The 23172-nt window shown below is 46.2% G+C and overlaps 1 non-coding gene across 1 annotated transcript; it reads right to left on the bottom strand.

Moving 5' to 3' along the window:
• Window positions 1-6745: 6745 nt before the first annotated feature.
• On the bottom strand, window positions 6746-6817 carry trnae-uuc (transfer RNA glutamic acid (anticodon UUC)). Its single transcript has one exon. It is a non-coding gene; the product is annotated as a tRNA-Glu (tRNA).
• Between the last annotated feature and the right edge of the window lie 16355 nt (window positions 6818-23172).

Raw genomic sequence — 23172 nt, 5'->3', positions numbered from 1 at the left:
CAACATTTAAAAGGCATTTGGTTAGGTATATGAATAGGAAGGGTTTGGAGGGATATGGGGCCGTGTGCTGTCAGGTGGGACTAGATTGGGTTGGGATAGTTGGTCGGCATGGACAAGTTTGACCAGTCTGTTTCTGTGCTGTACATCTCTGTGACTCTATGACTTCTTCTGGACATTAATTCAGCACTCAGACCACTCTCTTAAAAAACGATCCTTGTCCTGTCTTTATAAAATCTTTCTCGACTCACCACAAAATATTTGCTCCCTGATCTTGAAACCCCCAGCTGAGGGAAAGGACACCTGCTGTTCACCTCATCCGTAACCCTCATGATTTTATAATCCTCTATATGCAGTGTGTAGTGGCTCATTGAAATAATGTCCTGATGCAGCTTCGTTTGTGGGTGTTGGCATGATTGCTTCTGTGGTTAAGCACTTGGTTTGCGTGTGTTGTTTTTATGTAGAGGCTAGTTTGAAGTTCCCCATTGACTGTTCGCTCTACTGTGACATCTAGGAATGGCACTTTGGTGTTGTTCTCCTCCTCTTCAAACCAGGAGCCCCCCTCAGGCCACAGTCTCACTACTTGGAACACCAATATACAGACTAGTCAAAGGCCTCCACTGAAGACTAAAACACCAAGTCGAAGATTCACGCCACTCCATTTACTCCATCCAAGAATTCCTGAACACCAAAGACACTAAGATAGAAGAGGATGGAATAATGATGTCCTTTGATGTAACAGCCCTGCTCACATCCATTAACATCAACGTGGCCAAAGAAAATTGGAGACACTACTCGAAGATCCAAAGACACAAACACAGCACCAACTTCATCAGCAAAGATAGCACTATCCAGCTCGTGGAACTGTGCCTTCACCACCCACTTCATATTCAGTAACAAGCCCTACAAACAAATCAACGAAACACCCATGAAACCACCAGTATCAGGATCCCTAGCAGAAGCAATAATGCAGAGTCTCAAACCAACAGCCCTTCCAACGACCCAACCCAAACTTTGTGTCCGCCACAGTGATGACACTTTTGTCATCAAAAAATGAAGCAAATTAGAGGAAACCTACAACACCATCAACAGTATCCTGACTGGCATAAAATTCACAAAAGAGGAGAACAACAACAAAGTGCCATTTCTAGATGTCACAGTAGAGCGAACAGTCAATGGTAAATTCAAAACAGCGTCTACAGGAAAACAACACATACGATCAAAGTACTTAGCTACAGAAGCAATGATCCCGACACATACAAACCAACTTAAATCAGGACACTACTTCAACGAGGGACGACACACTGCAGTAGCCAGTAACGACGGAGACCAATAAGGAACTGTACAGCGCATTTAAGGAGAATGGGTAGGCAGAAGATCCACTGAGAAATACTTCCCTGACGGGGAAATCGAACCCGGGCCGCAGCGGTGAAAGCGCCGAATCCTAACCACGAGACCACCCGGGAAACAGCAATCCCAGTTCACAGCCCTATTGTAAATTGCTTCCCTGCCCGGAAATCGAACCCGGGCCACGATCGTGAGAAGGCTTCCACCCATGTCATTGCTTGTATTCATTTCTCCCGATGCGGTCTCCTTTACGTTGGGGAGACTGGAGATTCCTCGCAGAGTCAAGTCACAGCGCTTGAGGGAACATCTCCAGGACACCCGCACCAATCAACCCCATCACCCTCTGGCCCAACATTTCAACTCCCCCTCCCACTCTGCCGAGGACATGCAGGTCCTGGGCCTCCTCCATCGCCGCTCACTCCCCACCCGATGCCTGAAGGAAAAACGCCCCATCTTCCGCTTCGGATAAATTCAACCCCAGGACATCAATGTGGACTTCACCAGTTTCCTCATTTCCCCTCCCCCCAACCTTACCTCAGTTCCAACCTTCCAGCTCAGCGCTGTCCTCATGACCTGTCCTACCTGCCAATCTCCCTTCTCAACTGTTCGCTCCACCCTCCTCTCTGATCTGTCACCTACATCCCCACCCCCATTCACCGATTGTCCTCTTTGCTACCTTCGGCCCAGCAACCCCCAATTTATCTCGCCATCCCTGGAAGCGTCCTGCCTCTATTCCTGATGAAGGGCTTTCGCCCGAAATCTCGATTTTCCTGCTCCTCGGAAGCCAAAGTTAATCACCGTCACTGCTTCCCTTCCATCAACTCAACTTTGTGAAGCAGTATCTTTCACTGGCAAATAAAACACATTCATCCTCAGGTGCCTGCTTCATTTCGATCACGATTTCAAGCCCCTCACTGTTCTCGTCTCATTTCCAAACCCTTGGCTCATATCCTCAAAAGCAGCGTCTGCAGAAACCCTAGCCACATTACTTTACATTAAAGACATCTGTGAAACGATTTCCAGACAACTCAACCCTCTCAGCATTAAACAACGGCTAGTGAACCTTAAATACCCAATACAAACAACCCGCAAACGAATGTTATTTACAATATACCATATAAGGAAATATATACATGAACTCTGCCGCACAGTTCTCTGTGGCAAGAAATGCTGGGATGAGATAAGGAAGATTTTTTCAGCCAAAACGAATCGGCACTGACTGGACAGCCATTTAAAATCAACGCTGTCAGGCCAGGATGGAAGACCCGAAGGGATGAACAGTTTTCTTATTTCCTGAAGATTTACAAAGCTGAGACTGGGTTTTGGTGTTTGTTCCCTTTCCACTCCCAGAAGCCGCAGTGGTTGGGGCGGCGAGTTGGGGAAAGTGAAATGTGCCCGTGAGCAGCGTGTGGGGCTCTTTCAGCTTCCCCTCCTCTGACAGCGCTGTGACGTGACTCTGATGTTGTCAGGGACACTTACTGACGCGAGACAGTGAAAAGAGTCTCGTTCCTGCAGATCAGGAATTCAAACCTTATGCCGGCTTCAGGACAATGAGAAAGATTAATTGGGGTGTGTGAAGAAGCTGTGAGCTGCATTTCAAACAGGTAGGTGGAGTCAGATGCGTCATCCATTGCGCCCCTGGCACTGTGCGTACCTGACTTCGCCATGCTGCAGAGTTCTGACGTTAACACGGACATGCGCAGCAATGAGAACATTCACAAGATAAACAGCCAAAGATAATCACCGTCACTGCTTCCCTTCCATCGACCCAACTTTGTGAGGCAGTATCTTTCACTGGCAAATAAAACACCTTTGTCCTCAGGTGCCTGCTTCATTTCGACCACGACTTCACGCCCCTCACTGTTCTCGTCTCATTTCCAAACACTTGGCTCATATCCTCAAAAGCAGCTCTGTGGGTATCTGCTTGTTCCACCCTGACAGGCAGTGGGTTGCAGATTCCCGATCAGTCCCAATGTGATCGAAATATTTCAACCCCTCCACTGATTTGCATCTTTAAAAAAGCCGTGGAGCAATCTCCCTTTCTTTTTGACGACAGTTCTCAACTGTAGTCGGCAGGGTTCACACCTGCGTGGGGAAACCGCAATGGATTTCATATCCATAGCATTCACCACTCGGCCCACCAATACAGAACCACACTGACAGCTTCATTTCCCAGGTCCCTCTGCCTGTGGAACTGAGAAAGCGTGAATCATTGCAGAGTTTGTTTGAATCCAATCACTTCACAGGTTTCGAAAGGGTTAAATATCTGCAAATGGCGAGTCTGGGTGTTGCATCCCGAAAGATGAAATGGACGTTCAGTTAAAAACAAAACCAGTAATTGCAGGAGCAACTCAGCAGGTCAGGCAGCATCTGTAGAAAGAGATTCAGAGACAACATTTGAGAACTTTTCTTTCCTCATCCAGGAACAGCCAAACCTACTGAGTTGCTCCAGCAGTTTCGCTTTCTGTCTCGGACTCTCAGCATCCGCAGTCCTTTACGTTAAAAATTCAATCAATTCAGAAACCCCTTTGTGCTTCCTCAGTGGAAAAGATTTCCGTTTGGGAAACATTTTCCTGACACCATTAAAAACGCGCATCCTGACAGGCAGTGGGTTGCAGATTCCCGATCAGTCCCAATGTGATCGAAATATTTCAACCCCTCCACTGATTTGCATCTTTAAAAAAGCCGTGGAGCAATCTCCCTTTCTTTTTGACGACAGTTCTCAACTGCGATGGATATGAAATCCATTGCGGTTTCCCCACGCAGGTGTGAACCCTGCCGACTACAGTTGAGAACTGTCGTCAAAAACGCCAAGAAAGCGGTAGGAGCGTGAACAACAATCGCACCGTCCCTGGTTGGTCACGAATCACCAACCTTCCGGTTCACAGCCGAACGCGCTGACCAGTTGCGCCACAGAGACAGGTCCAGGAATCATGAGCACAGTCTCGATGAGTAAGCTACTTTTCAATTCATAATTCAACCTGCCCCGCCCAAAATTACCATTGTCTTCTCTCAGTTCAAACACAGCGAATACTGCAGAAAGCCAACGGGTCGAGCTGCATCTGTGGAAAGGTAAATAGAGCCGACGTTTTGAGTGTGCTACGGTTTTTGTTCAGAACTCAGTGTTTTGCCTCTTCCCGAAGTTGGTCCAGGTCTGTGTCTCAATTGGCAAACACATGGCAAGTGCAGTGCCGCAATGTGTAGTTATAGCCTTGGCTGTTTAAAAAAAAGCAGTGCATTGTTTAAATGGTGATATATTGGAATGTGGAGAAAGTGAGGACTAGAGGTGAAAGTCGAAAAATGTGGCACTGGAAAAGCAGAACAGGTCAGGTAGCATCTGAGGAGCAGGACAGTGAACGTTTCGGCACAAGCCCTTCATCAGGAATGATGTATGGATGTACTAAGGGGTCTCAGAGTCCCTCCACACCAGTCAATGCTAGTTGTCGGGCCGATGCAGCAGGCAATGAGCGAGGCAAGTGGTATATTACGAAGAGGAATTCAGTTCAGAAGTGGGGTCATTGAACATATTCAAGGGTAAATTCATCTGAGTTTTGAACAACAAAGAAGTGGATGGTTATGGGGTGGAGGTAAGAAAATGGTTTTAAGACCAGTCCAGGTCAGTCACAGAGTCAGACAGCACTAACAGACTCTTCATCCAACTAGTCCATGCTGAGTATGTTCTCAAACTAAACTCGTCCCACCTACCAGTATTTGGCCCATAAACCTTCGAACCTTTCGTATTCATGTACTTATCCAAATGTCTTTTAAACGTTGTAACTGTACGTTATAAAATCATGAGGGGTATGGATAGGATAAATAGACAAAGTCTTTTCCCTGGGGTGAGGAAGTCCAGAACGAGAGGGCATGGGTTTAGCGTTAGAGGGGAAAGATACAAAAGAGATCTAAGGGTTCAACGTTTTCACGCAGAGGATGGTACGTTTATTGAATGAACTGCCAGACGAAGTGGTGAAGTCTAGTACGATTGCAACATTTAAAAGGCATTTGGTTAGGTATATGAATAGGAAGGGTTTGGAGGGATATGGGGCCGTGTGCTGTCAGGTGGGACTAGATTGGATTGGGATAGTTGGTCGGCATGGACAAGTTGGACCAAACAGTCTGTTTCTTTGCTGTACATCTCTATGACTCTATGACTTCTTCTGGACATTCATTCTGCACTCAGACCACTCTCTTAAAAAACGATCCTTGTCCTGTCTTTATAAAATCTTTCTCTTCTCACCTCAAAATATTTGCTCCCTGATCCTGAAACCCCCAGCTGAGGGAAAGGACACCTGCTGTTCACCTCATCCGTATCCCTCATGATTTTATAATCCTCTATATGCAGTGTGTAGTGGCTCATTGAAATAATGTCCTGATGCAGCTTCGTTTGTGGGTGTTGGGATGATTGCTTCTTTGGTTAAGCACTTGGTTTGTGTGTGTTCTTTTTCTGGAGACGCTAGTTTGAAGTTCCCCATTGACTGTTCGCTCTACTGTGACATCTAAGAATGGCACTTTGTTGTTGTTCTCCTCCTCTTCAAACCAGGAACCCCCCCCCCCCCCCCCCCGCCAACCCCTCACGCCATAGTCGCACTACTTGGAACACCAATATACAGACTAGTCAAAGGCCTCCACTGAAGACTAAAACACCAAGTCGAAGATTCACACCACTCCATTTACTCCATCCAAGAATTCCTGAACACCAAAGACACTAAGATAGAAGAGGATGGAATAATGATGTCCTTTGACATAACAGCCCTGTTCACATCCATTAACATCAACGTGGCCAAAGAAAACTGGAGACACTACTCGAAGAACCAAAGACACAAACACAGCACCAACTTCATCAGCAAAGATAGCACTATCCAGCTGGTGGAACTGTGCCTTAACCATCCACTTCATATTCAGTAACAAGCCCTACAAACAAATCAACGAAACACCCATGAAACCACCAGTATCAAGATTCCTAGCAGAAGCAATAATGCAGAGTCTCAAACCAACAGCCCTTCCAACGATCCAACCCAAACTTTGTGTCTGCCACAGTGATGACACTTTTGTCATCAAAAAATGAAGCAAGTTAGCGGAAACCAACAACACCATCAACAATATCCTGACTGGCATAAAATTCACAAAAGAGGAGAACAACAACAAAGTGCCATTTCTAGATGTCACAGTAGAGCGAACAGTCAATGGTAAGTTCAAAACAGCGTCCACAGGAAAACAACACACAAGATATAAGTACTTAGCTACAGAAGCAATGATCCCGACACATACAAGCAAGCCTGAATCAGGACACTATTTCAACGAGGCAATACACACTGCAGTAGCCAGTAACGACTAAGACCATTAAGTAACTGTACCGCACATTTAAGGAGAATGGGGAGGCAGAAGATCCACTGAGAAATACTTCCCTGACCGGGAATCGAACCCGGGCCGCAGTGGTGAAAGCGCCGAATCCTAACCACTAGACCACCAGGGAGACAGCAGTGCCCCCTCACAGCTCTAATGTAAATTGCTTCCCTGTCCGGAAATCGAAACCGGGCCACAGCGGTGAAAGCACCGAAACCTAACCACTAGACCACCATCTAGACACCAGGCCCCGTTCACCGCTCTATTGTAAATTGCTTCCCTGCCCGGAAATCGAACCCGGGCCACGATCGTGAGAAGGCTTCCACCAATATCATTGCTTGTATCCATTGCTCCCGATGCGGTCTCCTCTACATTGGGGAGACTGGAGACTCCTCGCAGAGTAAAGTCACAGCGCTTGAGGGAACATCTCCAGGACACCCGCACCAATCAACCCCATCACCCTCTCAACTCCCCCTCCCACTCTGCCGACGACATGCAGGTCCTGGGCCTCCTCCATCGCCGCTCACTCCCCACCCGATGCCTGAAGAAGAACGCCCCATCTTTCGCCTCGGATAAATTCAACCCCAGGACATCAATGTGGACTTCAACAGTTTCCTCATTTCCCCTCCCCCCACCTTACCTCAGTTCCAACCTTCCAGCTCAGCGCTGTCCTCATGACCTGTCCTACCTGCCAATCTCCCTTCTCAACTGTTCGCTCCACCCTCCTCGCTGACCTGTCACCTCCATCCCCACCCCCATTCACCCATTGTACTCTTTGCTACCTTCGGACCAGCACCCCCCAATTTATCTCGCCATCCCTGGAAGTGTCCTGCCTCTATTCCTGATGAAGGGCTTTTGCCCGAAATGTCGAATTTCCTGCTCCTCGGAAGCTGTCTGACCTGCTGTGCTTTTCCAGCACCACTCTGATCTAAACTCTAGTTTCCAGCATCTGCAGTCCTCACTTTTGCCTACCCAATAAACCCAGTGTGACGATTTCACATCAACAAACTGACACTAGCAGACACAACGTCTGCAGAAACCCGAGCCTCATTACTTTACATTAAAGACATCTGTGAAATGATTTCCATACAACTCAACCCTCTCAGCATTAAACAACGGCTAGTGAACCTTAAATACCCTATACAAACAACCACCAACGAATGTTATTTACTAAATACCATACAAGGAAATATATACATGAACTCTGCCGTACAGGTCTCTGTGGCAAGAAATGCTGGGATGAGATAAGGAAGATTTTTTCAGCCAAAACGAATCGGCACTGACTGGACAGCCATTTAAAATCAACGCTGTCAGGCCAGGATGGAAGACCGGAAGGGATAATCAGTTTTCTTATTTCCTGAAGATTTACAAAGCTGAGACTGCGTTTTGGTGTTTGTTCCTTTTCCACTCCCAGGAGCCACAGTGGTTGAGGCGTTGAGTTGGGGAAAGTGAAATGTGCCCGTGAGCAGCGTGTGGGACTCTTTCAGCTTCCCCTCCACTGACAGCGCTGTGACTTGACTCCGATGTTCTCAGGGACATTGACTGACGCGAGACAGTGAAAAGATTCCCATTCCCGCAAATCGGGAATTCAAACCGTATGCCGGCTTTAGGACAATGAGAAAGATTAATTGGGGTGTGTGAAGAAGCTGTGAGCTGCATTTCAAACAGGTGGGTGGAGTCAGATGCATCATCCATTGCGCCATGGCCCTGTGCGTTCCTGACGCCGCCATGATGCAGAGTTCTGACGTTAACACGGACATGCGCAGCAATGGGAACATTCACAAGGTGAACAACCAAAGATAATCACCGTCACTGCTTCCCTTCCATCGTCCCAACTTTGTGAAGCAGTATCTTTCACTAGCAAATAAAACACCTTTGTCCTCAGGTGCCTGCTTCATTTCGATCACGACTTCACGCCCCTCACTGTTCTCGTCTCATTTCCAAACACTTGGCTCATATCCTCAAAAGCAGCTCTGGGGATATCTGCTTGTTCCACCCTGACAGGCAGTGGGTTGCAGATTCCCGACCAGTCCCAATGTGATTGAAATATTTCAACCCCTCCACTGATTTGCATCTTTAAAAAAAACGTGGAGTAATCTCCCTTTCTTTTTGACGACATTTCTCAACTGTAGTCGGCAGGGTTCACACCTGCGTGGGGAACCCGCAATGGATTTCATATCCATCGCATTCGCCATTCGGCCCACCAATACAGAACCACACTGTCAGCTTCATTTCCCAGGTCTCTCTGCCTGTGGAGGAGAAAGTGAGGTCTGCAGATGCTGGAGATCAAAGTTGAAACTTTATTGCTGGAACAGCACAGCAGGTCAGGCAGCATCCAGGGAACAGGAGATTCGACGTTTCGGGCACAGGCCCTTCTTCAGGAATGAGCAGAGAGTGTTCAGCAGGAGAAGATAAAAGGTAGGGAGGAGGGACTTGGAGGAGGGGCGTTGGAAATGTGATAGGTGGAAAGAGGTCAAGGTGAAGGTGATAGGTCGGAGTAGGATGGAGGCGGAGAGGTCAAGAAGAAGATTGCAGGTCAGGAAGGCGGTGCCGGGCTGGAGGGATTCGGCTGAGACAAGGTGGGGGGAGGGGGGATGAAGAAACTGGTGAAGTCCAAGTTCATCCCCTGCGGTTGGAGGGTTCCCAGTCGGAAGATAAGACGCTCCTCCTCCGACCGTCGCGTTGTTGTGGTTTGGCGGTGGATGAGTCCAATGACCTGCATATCCTCGGTGGAGTGGGAGGGGGAGTTGAAATGCTGTGCTACAGGGTGGTTGGGTTGGTTCGTCCGGGTGGCCCAGAGGTGCTCTCTGAATCGCACCGCAAGTAGGCGGCCTGTCTCCCCAATATAGAGGAGGCCACACCGGCTGCAGCGGATGCAGGAGATGATGTGGGTGGAGGTGCAGGTGAATCTGTGGCGGATATGGAAGTTTCCTTTGGGGCCTTGGAGAGAAGTGAGGGGGGAGTGTGGGCGCAAGTGTTGCACCTCCTGCGGTTGCAAGGGAAGGTGCCGGGAGTGGAGGTTGGGTCGGTGGGGGGTGTGGATCTGACAAGGGAGTCGCGGAGGGAGTGGTCTCTACGGAAAGCTGATAGGGGAGGGGAGGGAAATATATCCTTGGTGCTGGGGTCTGTTTGGAGGTGGCGGAAGTGACGGCGGATGATGCGCTGTACATGGAGATTGGTGGGGTGGTAGGTGAGGACCAGTGGGGTTCTGTCCTGGTGGCGGTTGGAGGGGCGGGGCTCAAGGGCGGAGGAGCGGGAAGTGGAGGAGATGCGGTGGAGGGCACCGTCGACCACGTCGGGGGGGAAATTGCGGTCCTTGAAGAAGGAGGCCATCTGTGTTGTACGTATTTTGAACTGGTCCTCCTGGGAGCAGATGCGGCGGAGACGAAGGAATTGGGAGAATGGGATGGCGTTTTTACAGGGGGCAGGATGGGAGGAGGTGTAGTCCAGGTGGCTGTGGGAGTCGGTTGGTTTGTAGTAGATGTCCGTGTTGATTCGGTCGCCTGAGATAGAAACAGAAAGGTCTAGGAAGGGGAGGGAGGAGTCCGAGACTGTCCAGGTGAATTTGAGGTCGGGGTGGAAGGTGTTAGTGTAGTGGATGAACTGCTCAACCTCCTCGTGGGAGCACGAGGTAGCGCCGATACAGTCATCAATGTAGCGAAGGAAAAGATGGGGGGTGGGGCCAGTGTAGTTGCGGAAGATGGATTGTTCCACATACCCTACGAAGAGGCAGGCACAGCTGGGGCCCATGCGGGTGCCCATGGCTACTCCTTTTGTTTGGAGAAAGTGGGAGGATTGGAAAGAAAAGTTGTTCAGGGTGAGGACCAGTTCGGTCAGTCGAAGGAGGGTGTCGGAGGAAGGGTACTGGGTGGTACGGCGGGAAAGGAAGAAGCGGAGTGCTTTGAGTCGTTCGTGATGGGGGATGGAGGTGTACAGGGACTGGATGTCCATGGTGAAGATGAAATCTGCCTGTGGAGCTGAGAAAGAGTGAATCATTGCAGAGTTTGTTTGAATCCAATCACTTCACAGGTTTCGAAAGGGTTAAATATCTGCAAATGGCGAATCTGGGTGTTTCATCCCGAAAGATGAAATGGACGTTCAGTTAAAAACAAAACCAGAAATTGCAGGAGCAACTCAGCAGGTCAGGCAGCATCTGTAGAAAGAGAATCAGAGTCAACATTTCTGAACTTTTTTTTCTCATCCAGGAACAGCCAAACCTACTGAGTTGCTCCAGCAGTTTCGCTTTCTGTCTTGGACTGTCAGCATCCGCAGTCCTTTCCGTTAGAAATTCAATCAATTCAGAAACCCCTTTGTGCTTCCTCAGGGGAAAAGATTTCCGTTTGGGAAACATTTTCCTGACACCATCAAAAACGCGCATCTTTGCAGCCAAGAAAGCGGTTGGAGCGTGAACAACAAACGCCCCATCCCTGGGTGGTCTCGAACCACCAACGTCCCGTTTTACAGTCGATCGCGCTGACCAGTGGCGCCACAGAGAACAGGCCTACTCTCCACCTACCCCCGCGCACAGTCTCGTTGAGGAAGCTACTATTCAATTCATAATTCAACCTGCCCTGCCCAGAATTACCATTGTCAAAGCACTGATAACATGGTAGTCTGGTGTCAGCTTGGATTTCAGGTCCTGATGTCTCTGTCCTCTTGTCTCCCTGTTCCCAGAGAGCTAGATGTTGTCTGTCCTCAGCTCTGCTTGATTTCTGCTGAATCTTTGACCCCCTTTTACACCTTTGGAGCAATAAAATATTCTCCAGGAAATGACACCTTATCTATACCCCTCCTGATTTTAAAAATCTCGATAAAGTTATCTATCAACTTGCTAGGCTTCGTTGGAAAAATGTCCCAGCTTCTTCTTAACTCAAAGCCTCCATTCCCAGCAGCACGCTGGCAAAGTAGGGAATAGGGATTTGTATCAAATCACATAAATGTACTGTCTGAAAAAGTCTGGCTGTGTTCTTGCCTGAGATATTGAGAGTGCCTGGTGTAATTAATTACGAATGCAATTATTTTGGTCACAGAATTGAACAATCATTTTGCAACAAAGGGGTCTACTCTGATAAGGAGGTAGTGGTCATTTCTAGGGTAAGTGAACAGTTTGTAGATCAGGGAGATGAAGTTCCAGACACTTGGGAAAGGCAAGAAATGACTGTGATAAATAAGACAAAGAACTGTGGATGCTGGAAATCTGAAACAAAAACTGAGAACACTGGAAAAACTCAGCAGGACTGGAAGCATATGTGAAGAAAAAGCAGAGTTAAGGTTTCCAGTCCAACAACTCCTCTTCAGGATTCGCAAATAGTTTGTGAGAACCCCTTAAGACTACTGTTCCGCTTTAAGACCATAATACACAGGAGCAGGATGAGGCCATATGGCCCATTGAGTCTACTCCACCAGTCGATCATGGCTGATCTATTTCTCCATCCCATTCTGCTGCCTTCTCCTCATAACCCTTGACCCCTTACTAATCAAGAACCTATCTCTGTCTTAAATGCCCTCAATGACTTGGCATCCTCAACCCTTCTCCTAGTGGAAACATCATCTCCACATCCACACTATCCAGTCATAGAGTAGCACAGCGCTGCCTGACCCACTGTGATCTTCAGCATTTGTTGTTTTCAGGAAGGATTCCAGCATCTACATTAACGCGCTTCTAAATTTTGTACCCAGTTGGTTAGCTCTCCCTGGATCCTGTGAGATTTAACCTTACTCAACAATCCACTGTGTGGTACAATTAACAAAGGTCCCAATGCCCACCTCCTTTTGCACACGTTAGGAGCACAATGAATCAGTGGTGAGCACTGCTGCCTCACAGCACCAATGACCCGCGTTCGATTCCAGACTTGGGGCGACTGTCTGTGCGGACTTTGCACATTCTCCCTGCCGTGTCTGCGTGGGTTTCCTCCGGCTGCTCTGGTTCCTTCCCAAAGTCAAACGATGTGCGGTTTCGGGAGAAGTGACCATGCTAAATGGGCCCTTAGTGTGCAGTAAGTGTAGTGTAATGGGATAGGGGAATGTGTCTGTATGGGTTGCACTTTGGATGGTCTGTGTGGACTTGTTGGGCTGAATGGCGTGTTTCCACATTGTAGGAATTCTACATGGCATTCCCCCAACTCCAGAGTCTCAGCACTCTTGGCTTTTCCCATGGACAGTATTGGGGAGGGAAACATTGTTCTACACGGGAGGAAGGTTTAGCGAGTGTGAAGCTAAAAGTACACGCAGTGCATTGCTTGAGCTGTTTTCCCCGGTATATCAGAGGCTGAGGAGTGACCTTACAGACGTTTATAGAGTCATGCAAGGCATGGTTAGGTTAAATAGACAAAGTCATTTCCCAGGGATGGGAGAAGTCCGGAACAGGAGGGTAGTATGTTTGGGGTGAGAGAGGCAAGTGTAAGGCATGATCTGCCGGAGGAAGTAGTGGATGTAGGTCCAATTATAACATTTAAAAGGCGTCTGGATGGATATATGAATAGGAAGAGTTCAGAGGGATATGGGCCAAGTACTGGTAAATGAGACGAGATTAATTTAGGCTATCTGGTCGGCACGGATGATTTGGACTGAAGGACCTGTTTTTGTGTTGTGTATCTCTATGACTCTGGCTTGCCCGTAATGTTTGCCATGCCTGTATGTTCAGTTTCTGTCTGGTGTCGGTGCCAATGCCTTGATATCTCATTTCCTCCACCTCCCCAGATGTTAACCATTCCGTGTCTGGTTGTTTCTCAAGAAGCTGCATTGAAGGTTCATCCTTAATTGATACTTTTTTTGCTTCCCAAAATCAGACTTACTCACTGCTACATATCGTGAAAGATACTAACTTTCAGGTGTAGGTATCCAAAAATCAGAGGTGTCTGTCTTGATGTTTTCACTTTTCGGTCTCTGTAAGATCCTGAATCAGTACCATCGGGAGAATTAGTTTGAGCGGAGTGAGAATAGAGGGGTGAGAGGGGGTGGGATGGTGCTTTCAATTTTGTGGAAAAAGAAAAGACTGTTCTGCGGAAAGTAGAATTGCTTGTTTGGAATTTCTAACCAGGACTGACAGTGATGATTTTTGTAATCTCTTTTTACAGATGATTTGAAGATCTGAAGACGGAAGTTTCAATATCAATAGCTGAAGGGCTTTGCCTGAAACATTGACTCTGTTGCTCCTCAGATGATGCCTGATCTGCTGTGATTTTCCAGCATTGCACTTGGACTCTGACCTTTCAGCATTTGCAGTCCTCAATTTCACGTCAATGTCTGACAGTCACTGAATCCATTGGGACTATAACAATTTTCGACCATGATTCTGTGAGAAGGAACCAAGCTTTTTGGTTCCTGTTTCAGTACATTTTCAACATCAGTGAGACTGGAAGAGAGACGCTACTGTTGCAGCACTCTGATTGTGGAGCCAGAAAATGTTATACAGACTGGGAGGTGGAATTTACGGCAGAGAGGTGCTGTACACGCGTTTGTGTGCAGGTGAAACTTCGGTCATGGAGAAACCTAAGGAATCCCGTCCCGTGGAGAAACCGTGGAAGTGTGGCGACTATGGGAAAGGCTTCCGTTTCCCATCTGACCTGGAGACTCATGGGCGCAGTCACACCGGGGAGAGACTGTTCTCCTGCTCTGAGTGCGGAAAGGGCTTCAGCAATTCCACCCGCCTGAATTGATACTTTTTTTGCTTCCCAAAATCAGACTTACTCACTCCTAGATGTCGTGAAAGATACTAACTTTCAGGTGGAGGTATCCAAAATTCAGAGGTGTCTGTCTTGATGTTTTCACTTGATGAGCCATCAGCGGGTCCACATTAGAGAGAGGCCCTTCAGCTGCCCTGAGTGCGGGAAGACCTTCAGCAATTCCTCTGTACTGCAGAGGTCCCAGCGGGTCCACACGGGCGATAGGCCTTTCCCCTGCCCCGAGTGCGGAAAGGGCTCAGCAATTCCTCCCGCCTGCTGAGGCACCCGGGGGTCCACACGGGGGAGTGGCCCTTCAGATGTCCCAAATGCGGCATGACCTTCAGCAGTTCCTACTTTCTTCAGAGGCACCAGCGGGTCCACACAGGCGAGAGGCCATTCTCCTGCCCAGAGTGCGGGCAGGCCTTCTGCAATTCCTCCCACCTGCTGAGGCACAGGCGGGGACCATACCGGGGAGAGGCCGTTCACCTGCCCCGAGTGCAGGCGGAGGTTCTCATCATTCTGCACCTTGCAGAAGCACCAGCGGGCACACCAGTGCTCCCAACAATCTGATTCTGCTGGTGAAACTGCTGTGGGTCACTGCCAGGACTGAACCCCTGCCCATTCTGACAGTGCTTATAGCGAGAGAGTCGGTCGGATTTTTTTGTTTTATGCCGTCGTGCTCCCCCACCCCCACAACTTTGCTTCCAGTGGGCACTGCTGCTCGTTGAGACCAGCTGTTCTCTCTAGTGTTTTCTGTCCAGTTAAAGAATTATTGGCTCTGTCTGGGAACGGGCTCCAGTCTGTAAGAAATTGCTGAATACTTCAGGGTGTCCATTCACATTCAGCAGTGACTTTGAAATTAAATTCACGGTTATGTGCCTGTGAAAAAATCACCATTGAAGGATTGCCCAACGGCTTGGCAATCCATTGTTGGGAACTGATTGCTTGAATTGACAATTTTAAAAATTCTCTTCCTTAATTTATCCCTTAATTTTGTGTCTATGGGATGGTGGAGGACTTGATCATAAGGCTTAAATCATTGCTATTAACTTGTTTAACTTTGCCCTAGTAAATTTGCGGTATTCATAATTGTTTGTTCTTGTTTAAATTATAATTCTGGTGTGCAAGATCTGTTCATCAAGTGTGTCCTCTTGATGAAACTGCTGTGGGTCACTCCCAGGACTGAGCCCCTGTGCATTCTGACAGTGTGTGTGCAGTGGGAGAGTCAGTGGGCTTTTTTGTTTTATGCCCTTGCCCCGCCCTGCCCCGCCGCCAACTTTGCTTCCATTGGGCGTTGCTGCTTGTTGAGCCCAGGAGCTGTTCTCTCTAGATTCTAGAGAGTTAGCTCTTTCTGAGAATTGTTAGCTCTTTCTGAGAATGAGTCCCAGCCTGAAAGAAATGGCTGAATACTTTGGGGTGTCTATTCACATTCAGCAGTGACTTTTAAATTAGATTTACAGTTACGTGTCTGTGAAAAACTCATTGTCCAAGGATTGCACAAAGGCTTGGCAATCCATTGTTGGAAACTGTTTGTTTGAATTGGTAAGTTTTTTTTAAAAAATTCTTTCTTAATTTGCCGCTTCAATTTCTGTCTCTGAGATGATGGGGGACTTGATCAAAGGGTTTAAATCATTGCTATTAATTAGATTATTTACTTAACTTTGCCCCCTAAAAGTTGCCGTATTTATAATTGTTGGTTTTTGTTTAAATTATAATGTTGATGTGCAAGATCTGTTCTTCATCAAGTCTGGTTCGGAACAGTTGAGAAATTGAGGAACATTGCATGTATTAATTTCACTGTGTTGTGAAACAGATGACAGTGACATTCATTTGTATTTGGTTGCTTACCCTTCGTTGTAATGTCTTTCACCCCAACTATTCATTATGGTAGTGAGTTCCACAGTCTCACCACACTCTGAGGTTTTTCATGAAATTCTTCGTTCAGAATTGTAAGGGAAAGTGTTGACAAGGGCAAAATATCGGGTCTTAACTGCAAAAGCCAGGAAGACATTCGACAAAGTAAAACCATGACATTGTAGGGGCAAATAAGGAAATTTGACAGTAATGAAAAGGTCACACGTCAGATTTCAAGATAATGGTCGTGACAAAAAGAAAAAGTACTCTGCCGATATTGGATATTGTAACTAAGCAAGTTTCGAGATGCTGCAGTTAGTTGAATATGATGACGTAAGTGATGAAATAACCAAAACCACGAATGTAATTTGATGTCGGTAACCATAAAGCAAGTGTATACTATTGATTGATAGAGGTCAATTGCGTGCAAGTAGGCCATTCAGCCCATCGAGTCAACATTGACTGATCGTCCCACCCAGACCCACTTCGTTACCCTATCTCTGTAACCCTGCGTCTCCCATGGTCAATCTACCCTCACCTGCACTTGGGGAGAATGTGCAATCTCCACACAGAGAGTCGGCCCGTGTGTGGGATCAAACCCAGATCACTGATGCCTTGAGGCAGCAGTGCTAACAACCGTGCCACCACCACATGCTGCTATCTAAAGAAGTGAGTTTCAAAGACTCGAGAACACTTGAGAGAAAAACAAAGCTCTCCTATCTTAAATGAGAGGCTAGTCTCTGGCTAGAAATGAGTGGGCATTTCATTTACATTAAATCCTATCCAGATGTTATACAGCTTCATCAGATCATCTGTTTCTTCTAAACTCAAAGTGATACAAGCCCAGCCTGACATCCTCTTGTCCCCGATTATCAGTTGAGTAAATCAGCGATCCTCGACCTCTCTGGCATGACACAGGATGCCATCAATCCAAGTTGACCTCAATTGTCCAACCTCTTGACGCCTACGCCACCATGTGGTCAGCCGCAACTCAGCCCTGAGCGAGAGCAGAGGAACTGAATAGACAGCAGTGAGGTGGACATTGCATTCCCAGAGAATATTGTTCAAGTGAGAAAGTTGTTCAGCTCACATTCGGATCATTGCAGGGACCATGTCTCCTGTTATTTAAATATCTTAGATCCCAAGAACAGTCTAGGTTTGTTGTGCATTGTGAGTGGTTTACTGATTTTCTGTTGCTCTCATTCCCATTAGGGTGTGTGAATTCAGGACCAGATAATAGACTCAGTTCTGAATTATCCTTGAGGATTGGTGTAGAACGTACTAAGTGTCAGTCATAATGGAAGAAGCTCTACTGTTTATTTAACCCTTTGCTGTCATTGTCCTGGGGCTGAATGAATGGGGAAGTGTAGAGGCAGTTTCACTCTGTATCTAACCGAATGCTGTCTTTGTCTTGGCAGTGTTTGTTGGGGACAGTATTGAGGTAGCCTCACTTTCAATTTAAGAGTAGCGGAAGCTTTATTCTGATTGTAATCCCATGCTGTCCTTGTCCTAGGAGTGTGAGATGGCATCTGTAATTGAAGTGAATGCAGACTTGGCTGTGGGAGTGGAGGGTACTTCTACCTGAGCACACCCATCTTTGAGATTGCTGTGCTGATCAAGACACTCTCAGACACCTTCATTCACTTTTCCAACCAACCACAGGGTGGTTAAGAATGGTATAAATGCAAGAATTGCCAGCGATGCCCACACCCCATGCATGAATAAATACTTTTTGTTTAAAAGTTACATTCACGTTCCACACTCTCTTATGTATGATTACTTACATGGAAAATTCCTGTCTGTTTGGAATATCATTTTAAAACATAGGAATGTATCAACCATGTAGAAATATAACAAGAACAACAAATGGAGAAGTTAACAGGTAATGAGCAGGACCAGAATGCTGAGTCAGTCTGACCTCCATTGCTGAGAGAGTTCTCCCAAATGTTGAACTTACACCAGTGCCTTTTACTCTTGCAGCTTCTCCAAAAGTTTGTCCCTGATATAGATCATTCAATGACCCGAAAAACTAGCTGTTTTTATCTCCATAGCTGCTCCAGACTTGCTGAGTGACTCCATCCCTTCTGCTTTATTCTTTTATCGGGTTTGAGCTTCCCTAAGTCCGTGTAATGAAGAACTGCAGATGCTGGAGATCTGAAACACAAAAATGCACCAATTGCTGGAGAAACTCAATTGGACTGGAAGCACATGTGGAGAGAGAAGCAGAGTTAGCATTTCCAGTGCTGTGACCCTTCTTCACAACTGTTCTGGACGAAGGCCAGGATATTGACTCTGTTTCTTTCTCTCTCTCTCCACCGGTGTTGCCAGACAGGCTGAGATTCTCCAGCAATCTCTGTTCTGACACTTTCACAAGGTTGATGTTTGTTATCCATCCCTAAGTGCAAGGTGACTTGCTTGTACCAATTCAGAGGGCAATTTAAGAGTCAACCAGATTGCTGTGGGTCTGGAGTCACATGTAAGCCAGACCAAGTAAGGATGGCAGTTTCCCTGCTGAAAGGACATTGGTGAACATGGGCTTTTATGACAATTGACGTCAGTGCCATCGATACCATTCTGAGACTTACTTTGTGTTCCCCATTTATGATTTGAATTATTCACATCTCACCTCTTGCTGTGGTGGGATTTGAACTCATGTTCCCTGGATTACTCATCCTGTGACATTACGACGACACTGTTGTTTCCCATTCTTTGTTATTTTGTGTTTTGCTGTTTACGTCTTTGTCCTCTGATGTTTGGGAAATTGAACCTGTTTGAAAGGTTGCCCTAAACCTGCCCCTTTGACCAAGTGTTTGGTCACCTGTCCTAATCTGTGCTCCGCTCTTGTGATTTTTAAAGGAATTATCATTATGTGAAGCACTCTGAGATAGTTTACTATACAGGTGTCATTTGAATGCAGCTTGTATCCCTATCTTAATCAGGAACTAGGAGAAGACAGAAATGAGGATGATTCCTTTTCTCGCTGAGGGTTGTGTGTCTTCCTCAAAAGGCAGTGGATTCAGAAATTTTTAGGCAGAGGTAGATAGGTTCTTGATAACCAAATGGATGAAAGATTGTCGGGAATGTGCCTATTGGGAGCAGGCACATTGTAGCAATTGCAGTATTTTTTGTGTTAATTTTGTTGCTTCTTACTCAGTGTTGCTGAGAATCTTCTTAATAAAAACCAAAACACTTCTATTATTATCGCACCAATGGAAGTGTTGGTTTGGATGTAACATTGTTGAATTAGCCATTCCCATCTTTTCCAGAATTCTGTGTTTAAAGGCCTCGAGTCAGGTTTCCATCCCTGAAACAGTTCTTATCAAGGTCATGTTTGACATCCTTTCTCACGGTGACAGGGATAAACATTCCCTCATCGACCAGCGGACATACTTCATCAAGGTTAATGTCAGTACTGACCCTCTCCAGCATCACTCTATCCTCTGGGAGGGTCTGCTTTTAGCGTCTTCCGTTCTGATTTGTTTAACCGTAGCTGCTGGTGTTGGCATCTATACTGATGATATCCAACTGTGCCTGAACACCACTTCTCTCCCGACTCCTTTGTCATTCATAATTTACCAATAATTTCTTCTGAATGTCTGCCCGATTTCCAGCATTGGATAACCATAAACATTCATTTTGTTAAATATTGTGAAGGGTGAAGCCATTGTTTTACTCCCCAAGTTCGACCTGAGCTCCCCCCTCCCCCATCCAAGTAACTCTGTTGACAGCCTTCATGTCACATTAAAACTAGGATCAATAGATCTGTGATCAGTCAGGGGATGAACAGTTACAGGAAAAGGGCAGGAAAGTGAACATGGGAATGTCAGATCAGCCTCAATCCTACTGAATGGAGGAGCAGGCTCAAAGGGTTGAATGGCATTTTCCTGTTCCTATTTCTTATGGTTCCCGAGCCCTTACCTCTGATACAGGACACTGACTTCAGTGTGTGCCATTACTGAGAGTGCTGATGTTCCCTTGTGTAATATCAACAACTTAGAGCTGCTGAAACCTCTTGGTCCTTTGTTACCTCTAAACATAATAAGCCAATGTGTTCTGTGGAGGCGATGGCCGACTTTATATTCACCAGACTATTCACCCAGGTAATGTTCTGGGGACTTGGGTTCAAAACCTGCCACGGCAGATGGTGGCATCTGAATTCAATATAAATCTGGAATTAAGAGTCTAATGATGAAACCGTTGTGGTTTGTGGTAAAAACGTATCTGGTTTCCTGCTGTCCGAACCTGATCTGATCTACATGTGATTTCAGATCCACTGTCAGCTGGTTGAATCTTCACTGCCCTTTCAGCCAATTCTTAAAGCTCACCTTTTTTAATTATGATGTTGCCAGAATGATTTATAGAAGGCATAGGCTGGGAATTTTTTTCACTGGAGTGTAGAAGGTTGAGGGTGTTGGTTATGGAGGTTTACGAAGTCATGAGGGACAAAGGTAAGGTGAATAACCTTTGTCTTTTCCCGAAGGGTAGGGGAGTTCAAAATTTGGGAGTATATTTTTAAGATGAGAGGGAGAAGATTTAAAATGGACGGAGGTGGGGGGCAGTGTTTTTCACATTGAAGGTGATTCGTGTGTAGAATGAACTGTCAGAGGAAGTGGTGGATGCAGGTAATGTTACAATGTTTAAAATTATTTCGATAAATTCATATGAGAAAAAAACACAGGCAGGTGGGTCTAATCTTCCCCCAGATATTCATAGGGACAGCCAGTCAGAGGGGGGCAGCGTCACGCCAATCGTTGTTGTGTGGCATGTGTGACAGCTGCAACAAGATGTCCCAACTCCTGTGCTCAATGCTCTGACCAATGAAAGCAAGCATGCCAAAAGCCTTCTTCACCACCCGTCTCCCCACGACTCCATTTTGTCGGAGCTAGTAACCCGCAACCCTAGATCTCTTGGTTCAAAATACTGCATATGAAACAGATTTGGTGCTTGTTGGTAGACGTTAATATTTGGTGCATATCTCTCCTCTAATTTGGTATCTTATACTGAATGCCATCACTGATGAAGTCCAATGTGCCAAATCCAGAACTTCAAAATCCCTCTGTTCAACTACACTCAAGATCCTACCATTCACCATGTCAATCCTACCTTGGTTTGACTATACAAAATGTAAGACCTCATACTTAGCTATATTAAACTCCATTTGCCAATAACTTTAAACTTATGCAATCTAGTTCTGGACTCTCCCACCCCAGGTAAAAGACCTTTCCTATTTACCCTATCCATGCCCTCGTGATTTTATAAACATCTAGAAAGTCACCCCTCACCCTTCAAAACTTCCGGGAAAATGACCCCCGTCGATTCAGCGTCTTCCTGTAGCTCAAACCCTCCAACCCTGGCAGCATCCTTGTAAATGTTTTCTGTACCCTTTCAAGTTTCACAACCTCCTTCCTGTAGCAGAGAGCCCAGAATTGCATGCAGTATTCCAAAAGTGGTGTAAGCAATGTCCTCTCTGAAGAGGACTTTAAAAAATATAACTACAAGCAAATCAGGTTAGTTGGGCATAACTTTCCCATAGCAGTTTGTTTTGGCTGTCCCTCATTAATCTATGTTTTTTTCAGTTATGAGAAAATATTTTGTTGGATGTGATGATTGCGAGCACATTCAACATTTGCTCATTGTACCTCATGGCCCTTGGACAGAGTAATTGTGGCTACATGCTAGAAGGCAGTTGAGAGTCAACCACATTACAGTAGGTCTGGAGTCACAAAGTGTGAGTGTGTGTGTGTGTGTGTGTGCACGCGCGTGCGCACGTGCATACATGCATGCAGGGTTCATGACTGGTAGATTTCCTGCCTTAAAAACGACAGTTTCTGGAGATACACAACAGTTCTGGTTGCATCTATGAAGAGACAACAGTGTTCCTGCTTTGAGTCCAGTGGTCCTTCAAAACTTGGCTGGATTCAAAACGTTAACTGGTTTCTCTCCACAGATGCTGCCAGACCTGCTGCGTTTCCCCAGCAATTTTGCCTTTTGTTGCTGGTCTCCAACATCTGCAATTCATTATTTTAGTGAATAACTGTTTCCTGGTTGCCAGGACCGAGAGAAACTTTCACTTCCAGATCTTTTTATTAGTTGAACATAAATTCCACCAGCAGCCATGAAGGGATTTGAAATCGTGTTCTCAAAAAACCTAGATCCCTAGGTTGCTCAACCAACATCGCTAGATCCCAATCTTCCTTTCAAAGGCAACTTTCTCCTGACTATTGTCCTATATTCATTCATGGGATGTCGCACTTTGTCTCCCACTATTGTTCTGGTTAACATCAACTTCACTTTCCCGCTGTTTCCCCATAATCCTCAATTCCCTTTCTGATTTTTAAACAAATCTTAGTTTTGAATGCACTTAACAATCTAGTCTCAACAGCTGTCATAAACATGCAATCCCTTATTTGCAGGTTATTCCCTTTGGTTCTAAACTCACCCACAAGGGTAAACTTTCCCACATCTAGCCTGTCGCATCTCCTCAGAATCTTGTTTGTGACAATAAGGTTACCTCGAAATCTTCTAACTTCTATTAACCACAGGCACAACCTATTCATTTCTCCTCGTAAGACATTATTTCCATCCCTGATATCATCCTGGTCAACCTTCTCTGGACTGCCTCCAATGCCAGTTATCTTTCCTGATCTAAAAGGCCCTCAACTGTTCCCAGTGTTCAGTTATGGCCTAATTGGTGTCTTAATTACCTATTACTCACTGAACTTGGATGAAGTCTTTATGGATGCGAGCTTGCAAATCCTCCTATTCAGCAACTTTCTCCATTTAACATTCAGCACTTTTCCTCCTGGCAAAGTGCACAACCCCATTTTCCCACATTCTATTCCATTGGCCAAGGTTTTGCTCATTTGCTTAACATGTCTATATCCCTCTCCATGTCATCCTCACTACCTGCATTCCAATCAACTGTCTCTATTGCAGTCTTGGCAATAGTACACTCATTTCACATATC

Source organism: Chiloscyllium plagiosum, unplaced genomic scaffold, assembly GCF_037043375.1.
Source record: "Chiloscyllium plagiosum isolate Xiang-an unplaced genomic scaffold, Cpla_swu_hap1 HiC_scaffold_27, whole genome shotgun sequence".
Taxonomy (NCBI): Eukaryota; Metazoa; Chordata; class Chondrichthyes; order Orectolobiformes; family Hemiscylliidae; genus Chiloscyllium; species Chiloscyllium plagiosum.
This window is presented reverse-complemented; position numbering and strand designations above follow the sequence as displayed.